General features: G+C 42.7%; 1 protein-coding gene across 1 annotated transcript in view; it reads right to left on the bottom strand.

Moving 5' to 3' along the window:
• LOC117251195 (radixin) overlaps window positions 1–12772 on the bottom strand; it is a 75403-nt gene extending 62631 nt beyond the window's left edge. The window contains exon 1 of the mRNA XM_033617245.2: window positions 12514–12772. The gene's annotated coding sequence lies outside the window, so the exon portion shown is untranslated. The remainder of the gene's footprint in view (window positions 1–12513) is intronic.
• Between the last annotated feature and the right edge of the window lie 6390 nt (window positions 12773–19162).

The raw sequence follows: 19162 nt of genomic DNA, 5'->3' as shown, positions 1-19162 counted from the left end.
TGTAAATTCACCACTTCTCAGCAGAACAGTGACAATATTTTAATCTCAGAGTCTTGGGTGCAAAGCCTCTCTTCCTCTGTGTTGCTGCCTGCGTGACTGCACCCCCCCTAGCGTGTAAGTGAAGAGTGCTAATTACGCAGCAAAATCTGGGGACCAGAACGTCCCCGGAAGTACACTAAAAACAAAAAGGCTGCTTGACTTGAGGCACTCTCAGTCGACTAAGGGGTCTCCAACTGACCATTCATAAACCAAACTTTCAGGGGGCAGCCCTGTGGTAAAGGTAAATAAAGTACTGTTATAAGTACATTAAAGAAACTACTGTTATAATAAAAGGTAAAGCACTGTTGAAATAGAGGTGAATAAATATTTTTATAATAAAATAAATCAAGGTGGAACCACTGGTGCTTTTATTCTGAAGGCCCAGGCTTGTCTCAGGCATATGTGTTGATATTTTTTCTGTAAATCTGAAGTTTGCGGTCAACAACATTAGCCGTTACAGCGGCGCTGTTAAACGTGAGGATTTATTCACTGTGAGCCAACAACAGCAGTTCATATATAAATAATATCTGCAAGACACACTGTTGCTCCACGGCTGCAAGATGTGACTAAATAGTAGCAGTATAGAGCTGCTGTGACACAACAACGTACAGCTCGCCCGCTCACAAGCTATTGACCAGGACAGAGTGGTCTGGAGGGGCTCAGGAGTGCGCCTGATGTTTCATGTTTCTCTTTGATGTCTCTCTTTTTCTTTTTGCGTCTGTGACAGAGAGAATGAGAGCGAGAAACCTGAACTACCAAAGTGAGTCTCATGCCAATGGCTTTAAAAAAAATCCATATTCCATAAAAAATTCCAATGTTTTGTACATCCATCATGGAACAACCTGCAATACATCAGCATCTACACAAACCTCAAACAGACTCAAACTCAAACCCTCAACTTGTGTCTTAAAGACCACACTCTGCTGAACCAGACTGCCAAATACTTTCAGCCTGAACATAACTCAAGACTGTATTTTTGCTTTATTTCAAACACTAATAGCTTTTAGTTGTCCAGGCTAATGTAGAGCACTGACTACACTTTCTTTCCCTCTTCTCACTGGGCACTGGATACTACTTGCATCACATGACACGAAGGTTCACAGACGATTGTTTCTCCATTAGGGTTGTCAAAAGCATCGATACTCAAAAGCTGTATCCGGATACAAAACTAATTTACAAAAGTATCAATACTGAAGCCTGATTTATGGTCCTGCGTTAAATCAACGATGTACCTACGTCGTAGGGTACGTGGCTACACAGGAGGCTCGCTGTAGCCCCCGGCATAGCCTGACATGCACCTCCCAAAAAATGTAACTACATGTCGAGGTGACGCAGACCCAGCGCAGACCAAGAGGGCTGTGATTGGTTTGCTTGGTAGCAACGCATTTCCGGTTCCGTATTTCCAGATTGTGCCATCCCCCCACGCTGCAGACGGCAGGTACAGCCCCTCCCCTCACTAGCAGCTGAGCAGCTGGTGTCGCCAGCATCAAACTAAAATATAACTTCTAACATTAATGTGGGAGCTAAGCAGAAAACTTTATCAGTCATGCCCGTCTGTAACATTAATAGACAATGTTAGTTTAACAGGACAACACAATTATGTGTGTCTGAAAAGTTATGTTAACTGTAACGTCACAGATTGAAGCTGAAAAAACGTTTGGTTTCCTAAACTACGAACTCTATTTGATCAGCAACGAAAATATGGTGCCAATTCACCAGAAGCACAGAAAATAAACAGGGCTGTAGATAAATACATTTGTATGGACAGATCTTGTTTCTGGTTGTTATTCATTGTGGGGGGATTTTTTGTTGTTATCATTGATGTTACTGTTCTGATCTTTATTTAAAAAATGACATGCCTCTTCATTTTTTGCTGCTGTATCGAAAAATGGTATCGAGTATTGAATATTTTCCTGGGTATCGATATCGAGTTTGAAATTTTAGTATCGTGACAACCCTATTCTCCATAGATTTCTTAATAAAATCATGTTACAAAAAATACCCAAATCTGAACCTGCACCAACAAAACAGCCCAAACCCTCTCATTCTAGCGAAGCAGAAAGTAGCTCAAAACCTTAAACTGAAACTACTTTTTCAAGTGTTTCATATCGATCACTGCTGAATCCTGAACAATTTAATGAGGTCATCTTTCAGCAGATCAGTGGATTGAATCATGTATAAGCAAAGCAAAGAAGCTACAAATTGATTGTTTCACCTCTGAATCCAATGGTTCTTTGCAGTTTGGCTACAGCCTGAAAATATACCAAGGCACCACACACATCCTAAATGTGTTGGTGCCTCATATTTATCAGCTGCACATGAGTCAAGACACTGAACCTTTATCAGTTCCTTGGCTAGAAGTCTAAAATCTAAAGGAGGCAGACTTAATAACTCGGCACAATCTGTTCCCTGTGGTGAGTTTATCACGCTGGGTCTTCCTGTGCAATTTCCCTCCACCTCTGCATCTCCTTTTCCTCAGCTACGTCTTTCAATTACAACTTAACAACAGTGAGGGTGAGGAGCAGAATAGTGCACTGATGGGAGAGAAGGCTCAGAGAGTCAGCGAGGGGAGAGACGCATATGAATTCAAAGCCTGCCTTGACCCATATACCTGGAGCCAGGAGATAGGTAAAGACACTGAATACTAAAATAACTCACTGAGTGCAGAAAGTTTGAGATGATAGCTCTCGCTCTGAAAGAGTATTCAGGGTTTTATTAAACCATGCTGCTGGTTTTATTAATATTCAGAGTGAGATAATTATATTCTTGACAGAATGCCTCTTTCAGCTTCAGGCTCACAATCTCTTTCTCTTTCTCTTTGTGTTCACTCTTCAGTTCTAACAGCCACCAGACTGATAACATCGGCTTTGTTCTCCATTCAGCAAGGTGAAAGTAATTACCATCTACCAAATTTAATAGATTTAAATGCTCTAGGCTTTGATGGAAACACACAACTCCCTGTGTGACGCACACACCGACACCTTAGGGTGACCATTAGTGTGTGCTGCGGCTGAAAGCATCTGGAGCTCTCCGAAAGAACACAGGTCTGCTCTGTTTAGCAACCCACTACCTCGTAAACCTGGATCTGTGAGTGTGTGTGTGTGTGTGTGTGTGTGTGTGTCTTCATTCAGTGAAACCAGAGGGTCACTCCCGGGCGGATACAGCTTCCAGGTCACCATTCATGCCGACAGAGACTCTGCTCTCTGTGCACATTACACCCTTTCATCTCTCTCTTTCTCTTTTTGCCCGAAACAGTCTCAACACACTGTTGCATTTTACACACACGTTTAAAGAGTGTCTCTGTGCGCCTGCTTTACAGATCCCTGCTCTTCCTCCTCCTCTGCATTCCTCTTCTCTTTAACAGCACTGTGGGGTTGGGCTGGGCTCCATTCAGAGAAAACCACCATATTATTTTTGGGTTGTCATAAACAATAAAACAATATTATGTGTCTCTGATTAAAGAATAAAATGAAGCCTACATGTTCTCAATCTGTTAAATACTGGCTTTATGTACCATGGTAAATACTTCATTCTGATTGGCTGCAGGGTGTCCATTAAAACCTGATACAGGACACCTACTAAGAACTAAACTGTCTGTTCCCCATTCTGAATTAATGTGCTGGCCAAATAATACTATCAGCTTGTATCTGAGTAACCATGGCAACAGGGACGCAGTCAAAGCCATCATTTACAGTCCGTCAGTGCTTCCTCCTCTGAACACCACAGGAGAGACTGTACCGCAAGCTGCAGGGAGTACACCGTCTCTCTGACGCTACTGATGCTTTGTTTGCTATTCCCCTTGCTACTTTAGGCTGTGGCCAAGAATGTAAGTGGCCAATCATGATAATGATTTAGGGACAATGACACGGGTGGACAGCTAGCTCGTCTTGTTGTTAAACATGCTGTCAAATTATATTTATCCATCCATCTATTTTCATCCACTTATCCAGGGCCGGGTCGTGGGGGCAGCAGACCAAGCAAAGCACTCCAGACGTCCCTCTCCCCAGCAACACTTTCCAGCTCCTCCTGGGGGACCCCAAGGTGTTCCCAGACCAGATGAGATATGTAATCCCTCCAGTGTGTTCTGGGTCTGACCCGGGGCCTCCTACCAGTGGGATGTGCCCGGAACACCTCAGCCGACCCTTTTTCGACACAAAGGAGAAGTGTCTCTACTCCAAGCTCGCTCCGGATGTCCGAGCTTCTTACCCTATCTAAAATCAGGAATCAGGGCTCGGTGTGTTGTGTGTCGGTCGTAGGGTTGGGACTCGTTAGGATTTTAACGATTCCGATTCCTTACCGATTCCTTCTTAACGGTCCAATTCCTTACCGATTCCTACATTATATTCATTATACTTGCTATACTTAAACAAGTATATAATAAACACAAACACAATCATACAAATACAAAAACTTTATTCTGACTGTTGCACAGTACAATTAGATGAAAATACACATTTGTGTGTGGTGTGTATTTCAGATTTAGAGCTTGTATCATCTCCCTGAGAATATATAACAACAAAAAGTGATTCTCTGATTTCTACAGTAACAATATTGCCTCAAATTAACCACAGCAATGTAATAAAAAATACTTATGCATTCATGCTTGGGCACTGTTATTTACGTGACAACACCTGAACACAAGACACACACACACACACACATTGGCTGTTTGTTTCTACCGCTCCCCTCGCCGGAAGCGGACCTCCCGCCGCCAGCCTCCGCCTTGATTAAACGCTGAAAATAAAATAAAAGAGGGAGACAGGTTTCTCCTATTTCATCTTATTTTGTTATATTTCTACTGCTCCCCTCGCTGGAAGCATCAGACCTCCCGCCGCCCGCTCCCGTCTCAAACACGGAGGTCTCCCTCTCTGCTGAGCACCCGGCGCACGCCCGGCCTATTAAATAGCCTGTAACCATGACAACTGTGTGACACAAACTCAGTGCTTTAGTGATTAGATAATGTCGGGTTCGGACAGAAATATGCGCACTCTAATGGAAATGCACGTGACTTTTTTTTTTTTTATTATTATTTTTTTTACAATCTAGGAATCGTTTGCAGGAACCGTTACGCCAAATGTGATGGAACCAGTTCCAGAACCAGAACTTTGGACCCGATTCCAAAAAAGAACCGGATCTGGATCCCAACCCTAGTCGGTCGGTAAATTATATTTACTGTTTGCCAAATGTACACAATGTTACTGACTTCAAATCTTGCTGGCATAACGTTAGCTTTCTGACTCAAAGCTGAGCCAAAGGGTTCTCTGAGTTGAGTGGACAAGAAATATCTCTCACTGCCAAGTCGAGTCTATGGTTTGTCCTATTGTGGCACCCCTACAGCCACATTAAACATGTCCAGACATTGTCTAGGCACTGAAAATGGGAAATCTTTTTTTGTTACAGAAGTACTTTCATAAATAAAATCAGCTTCAGGTAGGAAGAACTAGGTTGGTTGGTACTCAACAGCATCCCTATAATGGGTTAACAAGGCAGAGAACTACATCAGCACAGTGCAAGAAGAGCTCACAATCTACGCCTCAAGGTTAGGCGCTCAAGGTTGCCAGGTTGGGCAAAGCCAAATCAAAGCCAACAGAGAAACAAAGGCATCTCACTTGAGGCTATACAACAAACCCCCGTGTGGAAATCCCCCTAATCATTTTATCGCAACTGCTCGGGATGCTCTCATAGCAGCTATCGATTGGCACACAGTAACCTCGGGGTAGGACACCTCCAAGATGCTGAACTCTCAACGCAGCGAGGATGCGTGGTTACAATCAGCGTGACTCCGGTAACTTCAGTTAACATGCGGCTCCTGTTTACACACCAGACGGCAACATGGCCCACTATACCAGTTGGATGTTTTAACAAAAGCTGATCCCTGGGTGTTACGCCCAAGATCGCCAACACTGCTGCAGCATGCTCCTACACACTTTGTCAGGTCTGACAGAATGAAACTGAATTAGCACCTCCCTCTTTCTTATAAACGTGTAACTGGTTCAGAACCAGTGCTTGATGCCCGACTCTAATTGTGACTGATGCTCCACTGTTTCTCTTTCAGCTGTTTTCTGCTGGAATTCAGACCCTGGCAGCTGGCTCACTTCTTACTCTGACACTTATTTTTAATGTTCACATAAATAAATAATTTGCTTCTTTTCTCTCGAATCGAATGTTTAACCTTCACTGATATAATTTCCTCTATGATTTCAGAGAGTCCTGACTTCAAGACTCTCACGGAGCTAGTGAGAGCTTAGTGGCTGCGTAACCATTGTTTTGGTTGATGGGTTGAGGTTTAGCTCTTGGTGTGCCTGTGGTTATGTGTGTGTGTGTGTGTGTGTGTGTGTGTGTGTGTGTGTGTGTGTGTGTGCGTTCTTGTGAGTCTGTTAATACAAACAAAGATATTCTAAAGAAAAGAAAACCACAATGAGGTCTTCGGTGTAAAAGTTGTGTCTTCTTGAAAGTTTCGGTTTCATATTTCACTGTTTGTGTTTTGTCTGTCGTTACATGTTCGTTCCCAGAGGCTACACAATGTTCTGCTGTAGGTGCCAGAGACGACACAAACACACACAACTTCCAGCAGCTGTTATAACAGCAGGAAACTGTGCCAAGTGTTTTGCTTGACAGCAAGGCTTCATTTGTACAACACAAGAGCCAACTGACTCTTCTCTTAAGTGTGAGGAGTGTGAACAGCACAAATGGCTCGTTCAGGGTGCGACCTCTGAACCCACAAACATAAACACACTGCAGTGTAATGCTGACGCCCTAAATCCAACTTCTCCCACATGTACTGTATGCTGTAAACTGTGACTCCTCTCTTAGTGTCCTTCCAAACAGGCTCAACATGCAGACTGGAATGGTTAAAAGGCAAAAAAGGGAACAAAAAGAAAAATGAGAAATATAGGGGGGCATTCAAAGCATCAGCAACAGGCATCAAAGTTAAGCAACTACAAACAAATTCATAGATCCAAAATCATGTCAAGAGTAAATATGGACATCTTAATCCCTGTGACAAATGATGCTCTTAAAATGAACACAAGTCTCAATCCAGAATAGCATGAATCATAGTGGTCCTACAGTATAGATGACAGAAGCTACAAACATTGCTATTTCTTGCCTTTCCATCTTTGCTTACTAATCTTTTGATGAGTCTAACAACAACAACAACAACAACAACAACAATAACAACAACAGGACTGTGTTCAGCATTTATTCATCTGATCAATATTCACTGTAATAAATATTCACTTGGCTGAACAGTGACAAAAAAGTCAACAGGTTTTAAAAGCTGTTAGAATTGATGGAAGTCTGAGATGAATGGCATCATCGCTCCTGTCTGCTCCTGCACGGAGTTGACAAACAGTTTAGTAGGTTTGTCTCTGACACAGTTATTCACATCTTTCTCATAAAAATAGCTCAATTATTTTTTCCTCTGCTGCTTTAAGCTGGTTCAAATCCTACCTCGACAACAGAAATCAATGTGTGAGGATCGAGGATATGGTGTCTACAAATGCTCAGCTTTGATGAGGGAGTGCCACAAGGCTTTATCCTAGGTCTGCTCATTTTTAGCCTATACATCAATGACCTGCCTTCAGGACATATTGGAGCTGATGTTCAAATGTATGCAGACGATATGGTAATATATACATGTATATATACACACACATAAAAATACAGCTACTGTTGTAGCTGTATTCTTGGGATCGATACACCATAGTATCACAATATTTTTGTGGGCAATATTGTATCGTCACACTATATAAATTATTATTATGACAAATACAAATTAAACTTCATGTAGCCTACTAGAATAATATAATCATTTGCTTTTTTAACTAGCTGTATTTTGCTGCCACAAAAAATGGCTGAAGTGAGATTAAACTTTATTTTATTAGATAAAAGAGATGTTGATTAAGTTTTCCTTTGGGGCCATAATTTATAGTTAGAAAAAGGTAACAAATCGCAATATGTCACAATATATTTTATCACAATACTCAGCATATCACAACATATTTAAAGTTACAATTGTATTATTATTATACTGTATTGTGACTTAAGTATCATGATAAAATGGTGATGATTGTGGATCCTCCTGTGATTCCCACCTCTAGAAAATAAGCCTTTTGACAAACACTGGCGCATTCACAGTGATGCTAATCAATGTGCACTGTCCCTGAGATTAAATGTATAAAGGTTGATGTTCAGTGTTTAGCTCAAGGACACAGGACTGAACACTACCTGTTGATTAGCTTTAACCTGAGACCACCAGATTACTACCTATAGCATAATGTCACTGTTCAGAGACACAGTGCAGCAATGACAGAGATGCTGACAAAGAAAAAGAAAGTGAAAGAAGTCAAACAGGAGACGATGTGACAGTGAGATGCTAAAAGTGAGGGATGGAAAGAGAAACCAGATCGCATCCGTCACAGTGAACCTGCGGTGATGTGAGTTGTGAAACTTAAAGGCGCTGTATGTAAGAATGTGGCCAAAACTGTTACTGCACTCAAATTCAAAATACTGCCGCGAGTCGTGTCCGCCCCCCCTCCCCTACAGATTCGAGGTTGCTGGACAGCGTCATGCTGGAGACTGATTTGTTTGCCCACGGGTGGCTGCCGTGGCAGGGCCGCGTCGCCGTGTCCTTGATCTTCGGTTTTCCAGCGGACCATTCAAGCAAGTCCGGCTTCTCTGCTGCGAACGCTGCTGCCTGGATACAGCTGAGGAGGAGCCGGCTGCTAATGCTATGTACTGGGACACTGCTAATGCTGCTTGCCGTGCTGCTGTAGCTCAGTCGTAACTGTAACTGATGCTGAGACTCTACTGACTGTGTGACTGGTAGACGGCGGGGGGTGGCGCAACAGGCCAAAACACAAATTCAAAACATAAACATGATTTGCGGACCGCAAAAAAATTTTTTAAATGTGAATATTCTGGCTGTACTATTGTTGTCGGTGAGATCAGTATGTTATATGAACATTATTCCTTAGTCTCTGTGACATATTAGGAGGATTTTATGACTATTTGCTTTATATTTCTTACATATAGCTCCTTTAAGTGTTTGCTCCCACTCTCCTGATACTAACAAATAAAAACACCTGCACTGTACCCTAAAGAGATGCAACTGAAGGTTATTCTTAATATCAATTATTAGATTACTTTCTTGACCAATCATTTGAATTTTAAATGTCAGAAAAGTGGCTGGTATCATTTCAATCAGTCCAAAGTGACAATTTTATTGTTTTATATGACAGAGAAAAGCAGAAAATTCCTACATTTGAGAAGCTGGAACCAGTGAATATTTAGGATTTTTACAGTCTGGGTTGTATGTCCAAATATTAACCATCTTTTTTGGGGGTTGCAATAATAAAGTTTCCCTCAAACAAAAGTGCCGGTTTTAAATGCCACTTTAATTTATCTAATTGGTTTGGAAATGAAAACTAAACTGAGTGTTAAAATCATTTCCTAAACTGTACATTTTAATGTCCACTACAGTGCAGAGCAACTTCCTGGTTCAACTTTAACCTACTGAACTTATTACTGATGCATGCTTGCACTCTGACAGCACAGCAAATGATTTTAACAGATATTTCTGGTGCATTCACTTTTGTTCCATTCTTTCTTTTATATTTGGGTTTAACTGGACAGTGGGCATGTAACCATAGCTGATGCAACAAGGAAAGATAGATGCACACTCCCTCTGACAAACTCAATGAGCCAACTCTCCAACCCATTCAGTGTCACAACCAACAGTTACACTGCAGACCAGATTCAGACAGTCTCACAGCAGCAGCTGGCGTGTGAAGAAATCGTCGGGATCGCGCCAGCTTCACACGCCGAATGTGAGGCCAATTTGTTTTCTCGATTTATGTGCCTGTTTGTGCAGACACAAATTTAGACCATTTTGCACAAAGTAAACCACGACCTCTTCATTTAGAGCACCACACTAGATGTTGCTTTGCTGAAGGTCTTCAGGCTACTTGTGTCCTCTTCTTGAGAAAACTTTTCCCACACACTCTACCAACTCTACACCAGTGATACTCTACTCAACAAGCCTGACAGGGTGCTGGTTGGCCCGGCGACCACTTTCTAATTCACAACGGAAATACATTTTTTGTACATTGAATGTAAACAAGGTACCTGGCTGCATAAAAGCAAAATAATCAAAATTAAGCTTGTTTATTTAAAAAGAAAAATGCCATATTGGTTACGATTCGTAATGGGAGCACAAGCTAACTGAAAGTAGAAACCAGCCCCAGATTCACTCCACTTGTTGTTATGTTTAGCCTCACTACATATGCATTGTGTCTGCGATTTCAGTCACTTCCTCTTACATGTGTGCTGCTCATGGTCTGGCACCTGATCGCTATCAAGTCCTGAACTCAGCTGTGCCCACAAACATCCTGTACAAAGCTAAATAAGAAGAATATAAGAATATACAGACAGGCAGTCTCTGCAGATAAATACACCACCACACACTTCTCATGGATCACACGAGGTGATTGAGAGGGATTATTTCTTTATGATTCATCTGTAAAAAAAAATTCTGCAGTGTATATTCTTAATTATTAATATTTCTTTATTTACTGGCCCTCTTGCAAAAGTGTCCCCCAGCAAAGCAAGTTGAGTATCCTGCTATATACTCTACCAAAATGGACAGTTCACACATAAAGAGCAGTGCAAACATATAAAATATTTTATGTGCTAGGACAGTGGTTCCCAACTGGTCCAGCCACGGGGTCCAGATTTCTCCAGTCTCTCACTGTACAGCAGGAATCAGCACTTTAAGATCAAAGCTCTGTGCTGGAAATTCACTGTACTTTAAAATAAAGTGTGTTCTTTCACTGGCAGAATGGTCTTGTGACCCACCAGTTGTCAACGACTGTACTCGGACACCACATGACCTGAAACATTAGTTTTCCAGATAGTAACTTATCAGGCATTACAAATAATCAGTTCATCTTTACATTCAAAATGGATGTGTAGGATTAAGAAAAACAACTCTAGGCCTCTCTACAGACCAACAGGAGAGACTACCTGAATGTAAACCTGCACTCAAGCTGCCTAACAACACAAAAACAAACAAGTGACAGCTTATTATTTGTAACTCATGTGCATATTGACGCCAGAGTAAGAAACAACTCTCCTGCTCTGATCTTGAGCCATTACATTACTCAACAGGTTACAAAAAATTGCAGTACAGAGAGAAATCCAAAACCAGCCGTCAAAGGTATCTCATGTCATGATGCACTGAGCCTCTCTCTCAAATGAGTTGTAATTTGGTCCCGAGAGGAGGCGGAGCCAAGAGCAACAGGAGGGATTTGAGTGACGGGGCTAATCGCCAATAAACTCACTCCCCCTGCTGTAATGAGGCCAATCAGAGACTCGTAACTTCCCCGACGCCGACGGAGCATCTGTTTGTGCCAGATGGACCGCTAGGCATCATGTGTGGGCGCGCTAATGTGCCTGTATTCAGGAGCGCTGTTTACGTGCGAGAGCTAAACTAGTCCGTGTTACACGCGGTGTCATTCGGCGTGGTTGCCACGGCGGAGGGTAAACTCACACAAACCAACGGAGAGTGTGCGTGTCGTTGACACACCAGCATCGATCTCTCTGATGTTAATGTGTCATTTTATTATAGCAACAAGTGTCAGGCTGGAGTTACAGCGATGTGTTGGCTCAGTGCGCGCTTTGGAGACATGCGTAAAAATAGCGGTATTTGAATCGACCACGAGTATTTCAAAGCACGAGATGAGAGTCTGGAAATGTTTACAGCCAAGCTTCAATATAACAACATGATCATTATGTGTAAACAGCTGCAGTTTGCGACAGTGTTGCAGAGAGCAAAGCGCGTCGTCAGCAGCTGCAGGACTCTGCAAAAGTTGCAAACGACGCAAGAAACATTGTTTCCTCTCGGAGCTTTTACAAAAGCACAGCAGAGCCCTCCGACATGACAAACAGCAACAGCAAACCGCTGAAATTACAACACAGAGCTGGGCACGGACATGCACGTAGGTGTCGGCGGTGAAGTAACGAGCCGAGCGCTCCGAGGCGCTGATAAAGATGGCTGTGAGAAATAGAAACAGTTGGTCTGAGTGTGGCTACAGAGAGCGACCATGAGCGCTGCTCTGTGTGCAGGTCATCTCAGAGAAAAAGGACAAGCATCTAATTACACTGACTCCTAACGTAAGCCCTGTTCTGTTGCATAACACTGAGCCGACACACAGCACCTCAGCGCAAAGTGACACCACTCCACTCACCCGTCCTCCCGTCCTGAAACGTGCAAGAAGCCGGTTAGAAGCGAAATAATGTGAGCCTCACGCCGGAGCACGCCGCCTGTCAGGCAGGTATGAGCTGAGAAATAAGTTGAAAGCGCTCCGGTTGGTTAACGGGCCTGCGTAAAGACACCTCCAGCCCGGAGAGGAAAATAAATCCCCCTCTTTGAAGGGCTTAAAGGCAGGCAGAGCTGAAGGCGGTCAAACTCACCTCTAACGCCTGGCTGCGCTGAGGATGTGTCCAACTGTCACCCCCTCCAGCTGGCTGCACGGCTTTATATATCCACAGCGAGTAAAAATAGAGCGCTTCACCTTCCCGTCCCCTGCGCTGTTTACCGGACACGGTGCGCACCGACAGCGTGTTGTGATACGGGCTTGAGCGGTGGAGAGTCCTCCGCCAGGCTTCCAGCATCGGAGAAGAGGTACAGACAGTCAATATGGCTGACGAAGTTACCGTACCGAGGCGTGGTGAGCGGAGTCCTGCAGATACACCCCCCCCTCCCCCTCCCCCTCCCTCACCCCGTGACTGAAACTCTGCAGAGCACCCTGCTGCGGGGTGACACCCAGGAGTCCCAAACTTTATCACGGCCCCCAAAAGGAGAGGTTAATACGGCAGAGATCCTTCTGGTAAATGTGTTAGGTCACACTGTGAGTTCACTGCTAATAATAAACTTAGTGTCCAACCGGTAATGTTCCGGTTAACGGTTCATTAAGACACTGCATTAAAGGGACAGTTGACCCCAAGATTTTTTTTTTCCTTTTACCTGTAGTGCTGTGTATTAAAATAGATTGGCTTGGTGTGAGTTGCAGAGTGTTGGAGATATCAGCCAAGTTGTGGTGCTCAAACCACCAAAAAATACATTCAGTGTCTCTTTCCTGAAATCATGACCCAGAGACCTTTTTATGAGCAGTTTCATGCAGGAACTTTTTCTTCCTACCAAGCCACACCTGCCAACTGTATTGCACCAGAGAAGGAAGTGTGCATCTACTCATGGACGAGAGGCTCCTGCGTGTGACAGAATGAGATGGAAACATTAATGGTGTCCTCTTGGGTTGAACTGAATACTCAGATGAAACGAGTATCCACTACAGATAATGTATCACCTGACAAAAGGCCTTTGCAAACTGAGTCCGTTTTTTTGTTGTTGTTTTTTAAATCCGTCATCTAAAAGAAAATTGTGACACGCAGAAACCTAGAACACTGATTCCGATGTGTTTTATTGTTCTACTCGTTGCAAAAATTCTCAATACATGACACAATGAAAAACGCTTTTCCTCCTTTGCCTTTCTCAACTCAAGTTACCAATCTGTCTGTCAACACTTGTTATCTATAATAACAACTTCTGGTTAGGCTCCACCCCCTTTCGTTTAAACCACACCCACTTTTGTTGTAATCTCTGCCTATTCCAAGTACAAATGGATACAGATAATGGTGTACTTGCTTATCCTTAGTGTCCTCCTTGGCTGAACTGTAACTAGCTCAGTGGTGCTAGGTGAGCTAGCAGTAGATGCACTCTTCCTTCTGCGTGGTGATACCATTGATGTATAACAATACCCTAGATACCAGATGCCAAGATGGCGCTTATTCAGCCCCATGGAGTTGCTCACCTACTGCGTAAAAAAGTTTCTAGCTTCCAGATTTGCTTCCGTGATACACGGCCCACTGAATATGCACAAGTTATGTTTCTCTCACTGGCCCCGCCCACAAGTTTCTGCATGGCTCACAGACTTTACTTTTTGATGACCTCACAAATTACTAAATGGTTTTTCTCGGCTCAAGCAAAGTTTTACAAACATAAAACATCCATGGATCAAAAATTGATTATAGAAAGAATCATAATGGACCTTGTTTGTAGTTCGAGGTGTCCCGTCACAGTTTTTATACGCCACTTTTACTGTAGAGAAAATGCTTTTTGGGCCATAGGGGATCTCAATATCGCAAGTGACCACTGGGAAAAAGCAAGGCAAAGCTGCTTTCATAGCAGCCTGCGTGATACAGGTGCAGATGTAGTTCAGTAAAGACTTTCAGTTGAACATGTCAGCTGAATTAACTCCAGATCAGCATTAGGAATCACAACTCCTGTACCATTTTACTCTCATTGTAAATGTATTCAGTAAACAAACATATTACCTGCACTTTTCTCTCCACCTCACCAGGCTCTACTGCTCATCTCCACCTCCTGAAAAAACTCCCCATTCATCACTGCCTGTAAATAAGGCTCTATGTGTTGTGAAACAGAGCCTGTGTGGCTGTGAGGAGGAGAGATGTGTCATCTCTGAGCTGTGAGTCACTGGCATGCAGCTTGCCTCAACCTGAAGTCATGATGAGAAAAACACGCCAGGACGATCAGTGATGTGTAATGTGCTGTGCACGCTCAATGAGAGCCAATGCTGATGTAGATACTTAAGACACTCTGATAACAATCTCGCTTTGTTCCCTACTGATTACATGGATATTGGCATCTTTATTGTCTCACTAACTTTTAGCAGAGATCCCTCAAATATGGCTTTTAAAGAGTTGTAAGAGTTCTTTCAATACACCAGTATTGCCGATATTGTTTGCCCCTTGATATTCAAGTCAGGCTCTACACTCAATGTTGATTCTCTGATGAGCATTAAGACATTAAAAAATCTCTGGACCTTCTTCTTGTCACCCGCAACATGTCCTTTCATGTTTTTATTAGTGTAACAAAAGTCTATTAAACATTTTCCCTCACTCCATGCTGATTATATTTACTTGAAAAGTAGGGCTAGGTGTTGGTACTGGATAGCTTTAAGGTATCAGCCGACCTAGCCTAGGTCCACACCTTTGAATCCACTCATGTCATGGAGTTGAGTGATTCATCTGGCACCGTGACATGAAGCAGCGGTTTCTCAGTACTGAATAAATATGACTAATAAGTGCAGCTGGGGGACTAACAATTAGCCAATCAGTGGCACAGCTGGGACGAAGGCCATTGACTATGGTGGACCAGAACCAATGATGAGTACTAAGAACAACTGTGAGCGCTATACACAACATGGGGCTCATTAATACTCCCATTAAATACGAAAATAGATATGTCCATTTCAAACTTAGATGTCACTGCCCTCATACTTCCATGCCTCCTTTATGATGGCATAGATACAGCCAATCGATGGCACTAGAGGGCAGAGTCAAAATTTCAGACAACCAACAAGGCAGCTAAGGAGAAGGTCGTAATAACATACCTTTTAACAGAGGGAGCGTTGTAGACGTGGTGGTCTGTGACGTCTATAAACACATCACGACATGGACAGAGTATTATTTTCACCATATTAGCAATTTGTTCTGCTCTGCCATTATTTAAATGTCTTTGTCGTCTCCATAAATTCGTATCATGCTTGAACTAGGCTTCCACTGCCCCCACGAACTCTGGTGGTACTGCTCCATTTCATCCATGTCCAAAAGCTTTCAGACAACATGCACAAATATGGACAAAATGAACGCAAATTATGGACAGAAGGCTCCATCCATGTCTGTGTATGTATCTGACGTTGAGCAATCAAGCGGGAGTAGGGGGTGTAAAACACGTTTGATCATGATATTATATCAATTCATTGGATAACGATACGATATCACGAAGTCTTCCACAACAGGATTTCTATTTACTTTAACTTTTACTTTTACTTTAACCCTTTTCACCTCAACTCCGTTGTGGTGAAAAGGGAGCTTAGCCAGAAAGCAAAACTCTCGTTTTACCGGTCGATCTACGTTCTAACCCTCACCTATGGTCACAAGTTCTGGGTAGTGACCGAAAGAACGAGATCGCGAGTACAAGTGGCCGAAATGAGTTTCCTCTGCAGGGTGGCTGGGCTCAGCCTTAGGGATAGGGTGAGGAGCTCGGACATCCGGGAGGGACTCGTAGTAGAGCCGCTGCTCCTCCACATCAAGAGGAGCCAGTTGAGGTGGTTCAGGCATCTGGTAAGGATGCCTTCCGGACGCCTCCCTTGGGAGGTGTTTCGGGCATTTCAGGAGACCTCGGGGCCACCCCAGGACACGCTGGAGGGATTACATCGCCCAGCTGGCCTGGGAACGCCTCGGGGTTCCCTCGGAAGAGCTAACGGAGGTGGCTGGGGAGAGGACTGTCTGGGCTTCTTTGCTGAGGACGACAAGTACAAGTACGAGTACGAGTTTAACTCAGGGGCCTGTGATTGATTAGAAAGGATACCAGTTAATAGAGTGATTATCTTTTTCCTGGCTAGAAGAAGAAGAAGAAGAAGAAGAAAAAGAAGTGAATTATTCATCCAGCTCTCATTTTGCTGACATAACATCTGGGAGGTCCCCACAATACATAGGGTATTTATAAGTATTCTCAGGCCGAGAGACCGTCCACAGTGTGAGACAAATGTTAGATCTGAGTAGAGGCTACAGTGATTGAAAGCAGTGTGTGGTGCTGCACTGCTACAGTGGACACCAGCCACTTCATCACAAGCAGAGAGAAAGAGAAAGAAGTCAGTTAGAAATAGAGGCCAGCTTATAATGACAGATCTCTAGGGAAGCTGATTCATCAGTTTGCATCTCTGGCCTATTTTAATATCACTGACATCTACGAGAAACACTGTGAGCAGAGTGAAAATGTGACATGGAGGCAGGCTGGCGGTTTGAGAGGAGGTCTCAGGTTCAAGCCTGCAACAGTTGATGTTGATGACATCAGTGTGTGTGTGAGTTAAACACTGAGCATCAACGTACATTCCTCTGTCAGCTCAGTGCCTTACACATTTTCATATTATTCACATTTGGTTCCTCTTCTCTCTCTCACCTCTTCAAGGCCGCGTCCTCACACACACTTTCACTCAGCAGTGTGTTTTCAGGCCGCAGTTTAGGAAGTAATGTAGTACATTAAATGGGATTACAGTAATCTCTCCAATGACACAACTAGCAGCGTGATTGAAGTCTTTAATAGTCCTTTAAGCCTTTAATTTATAATTCTGAAACCCAGGTAATAAAAAGTTATGGTTGAGCAGGCTGCACATAAATATCTGTCAGGCAACTTAAATTGTTTCAGAAAAACTTACCTTGTTAATCTAACCACAAAGTCATGTATTTGCCAGTTTGTTGGTAGAATTTTGAAATTTCAGTGAGTTGTTTACTGTGCAACACTGACATCTTGTGGCCGCTTATGGACATGACAGCAGTTTGTTTGTGTCCAGGGCAGCATGATTATACAAAGGCACTGCAGTAATAACCTGCTCTTGAATGAAATTATTTTGTTAAAGGGTTTGGGATCAATTGTGCCATGTTCTCAGCACCTGGAGACGGAAAAATGGAATTGGTTCCTGGTTAATAACAGAACAGTTATCATACATTTCTAAGACCATTAATCGTCTATGACACATTACTCCAGCTCTAAAACCCTCACATTTTTTACGTGTCACTTCAAATTGATTACAAATTCTCGCTGCTTGTGTATAAATCCCTCTCAGGGTCTGACATGCTTGTGACATATGAACCTTCTAGCACCCTGAGGACACCTGGGGCTGGACTACTGACCGTCCCAAGAGTCAGAACAAAACAGCGTCTTGTTATCATGCAGCACAAATCTAGAATAATATAAACAATGTTAGACAAGCCCTGACTCTGAACATTTTTGAGTCAAAGCTAAAAACATTCCTATGTTACACTGCCTACTTCACCCTGTAATGACTGCAAACACATTTTAAAACTCAGTTTTAAATCAATTTTAAATCATATTTTTCTCTTGTCTGCACTTTTGCTGTTTTTAATGGTGATTTCTTTTAAATTGTAAATCATTTTGTAATTCGTTTTACCTTTTATATCCTTTCTCTCTACTCTTGTCTGTATCCTTTATAATGTTTTATATTTAATTGGTCTGTAAAGCACTTTGAACTGCCCTCGTGTATGAAATGTACTGTACAAATAAAGCTGCCTTGTCTTTTGTATGTCAATTATTGCACTGAAGAAGACAAAAAAAAACGACTTCATGTCTATACTCCTAAAAACCATGCACTCTGCTTGACACAGATCTAAATACGCACACAAAACACACAGAAATGCACCAAATTACAGAGCCAAGAGTGAGTGCACAGGTGCATGCTAGCACCTTGATCACCAGTGACACCTTTAGTCATCTGGCAGACGCTACAGAGCTGCCAAAACACAACTCACCAGACTCAGAGACAGTTTATTTCCCACAGCCATCAGCACACTAAATAAAGCAAATATCAAATAATGTTTATAACTGCTATTCTGCCATCCACTGAGCACTTTGCTGCACTTTAAGTACTTTTATATATATTTATTTATTGAATTCTATCCTCACTGAATGACCTGTTTTGTGTTTTTATGTTCTTTGCTGGAATGCATCACTTGAGTGTCACAATAAAGGCTTTCTAGTTCTAGTATGAGAGCACAGAGGGATAAAGAGTTTAGTTTACTGTGAACATTTCCCTCAGAAGCTAACTTTATTATTTCTTCCTCCTACATGTTTACATACCTGATGTGCAGAGTGTGTGTGTCAAGGACAGGCTACAGATTCTCCCTCCAACAGATGAATCCAGCTCAAACACCTGTTCAGCTGTCCTTGAGCCGGACTCTGGGTGTGAGCTTTAGCTGAACCTGATCTCCACGTGAAGAACAGAAAGAGACAAAACTTAACATAATGAGGAAATAAAGAGGACAGATTGGAGCGTTCCATGTGAGGGCTTTACAGCTGGTGTAGCTATGCTGAATAAAGCAGGAATGCAGATTTGAGTCACTCTTATTTGTGGAGGGGGATTAATCAAGACTGAAATCATTATTATCATTATCTATTATTCCCAGTGTTCACCCTGAAACATCTGCATGTGGAGTTGCCAAAACAAGCTCAGAGATCTGCCTG

This window comes from Epinephelus lanceolatus, chromosome 14 (genome assembly GCF_041903045.1).
Source record: "Epinephelus lanceolatus isolate andai-2023 chromosome 14, ASM4190304v1, whole genome shotgun sequence".
NCBI classification, from domain to species: Eukaryota; Metazoa; Chordata; class Actinopteri; order Perciformes; family Serranidae; genus Epinephelus; species Epinephelus lanceolatus.
Note: the sequence above shows the minus strand (reverse complement) of the source record. Positions and strands in the feature narration are given on the sequence as shown.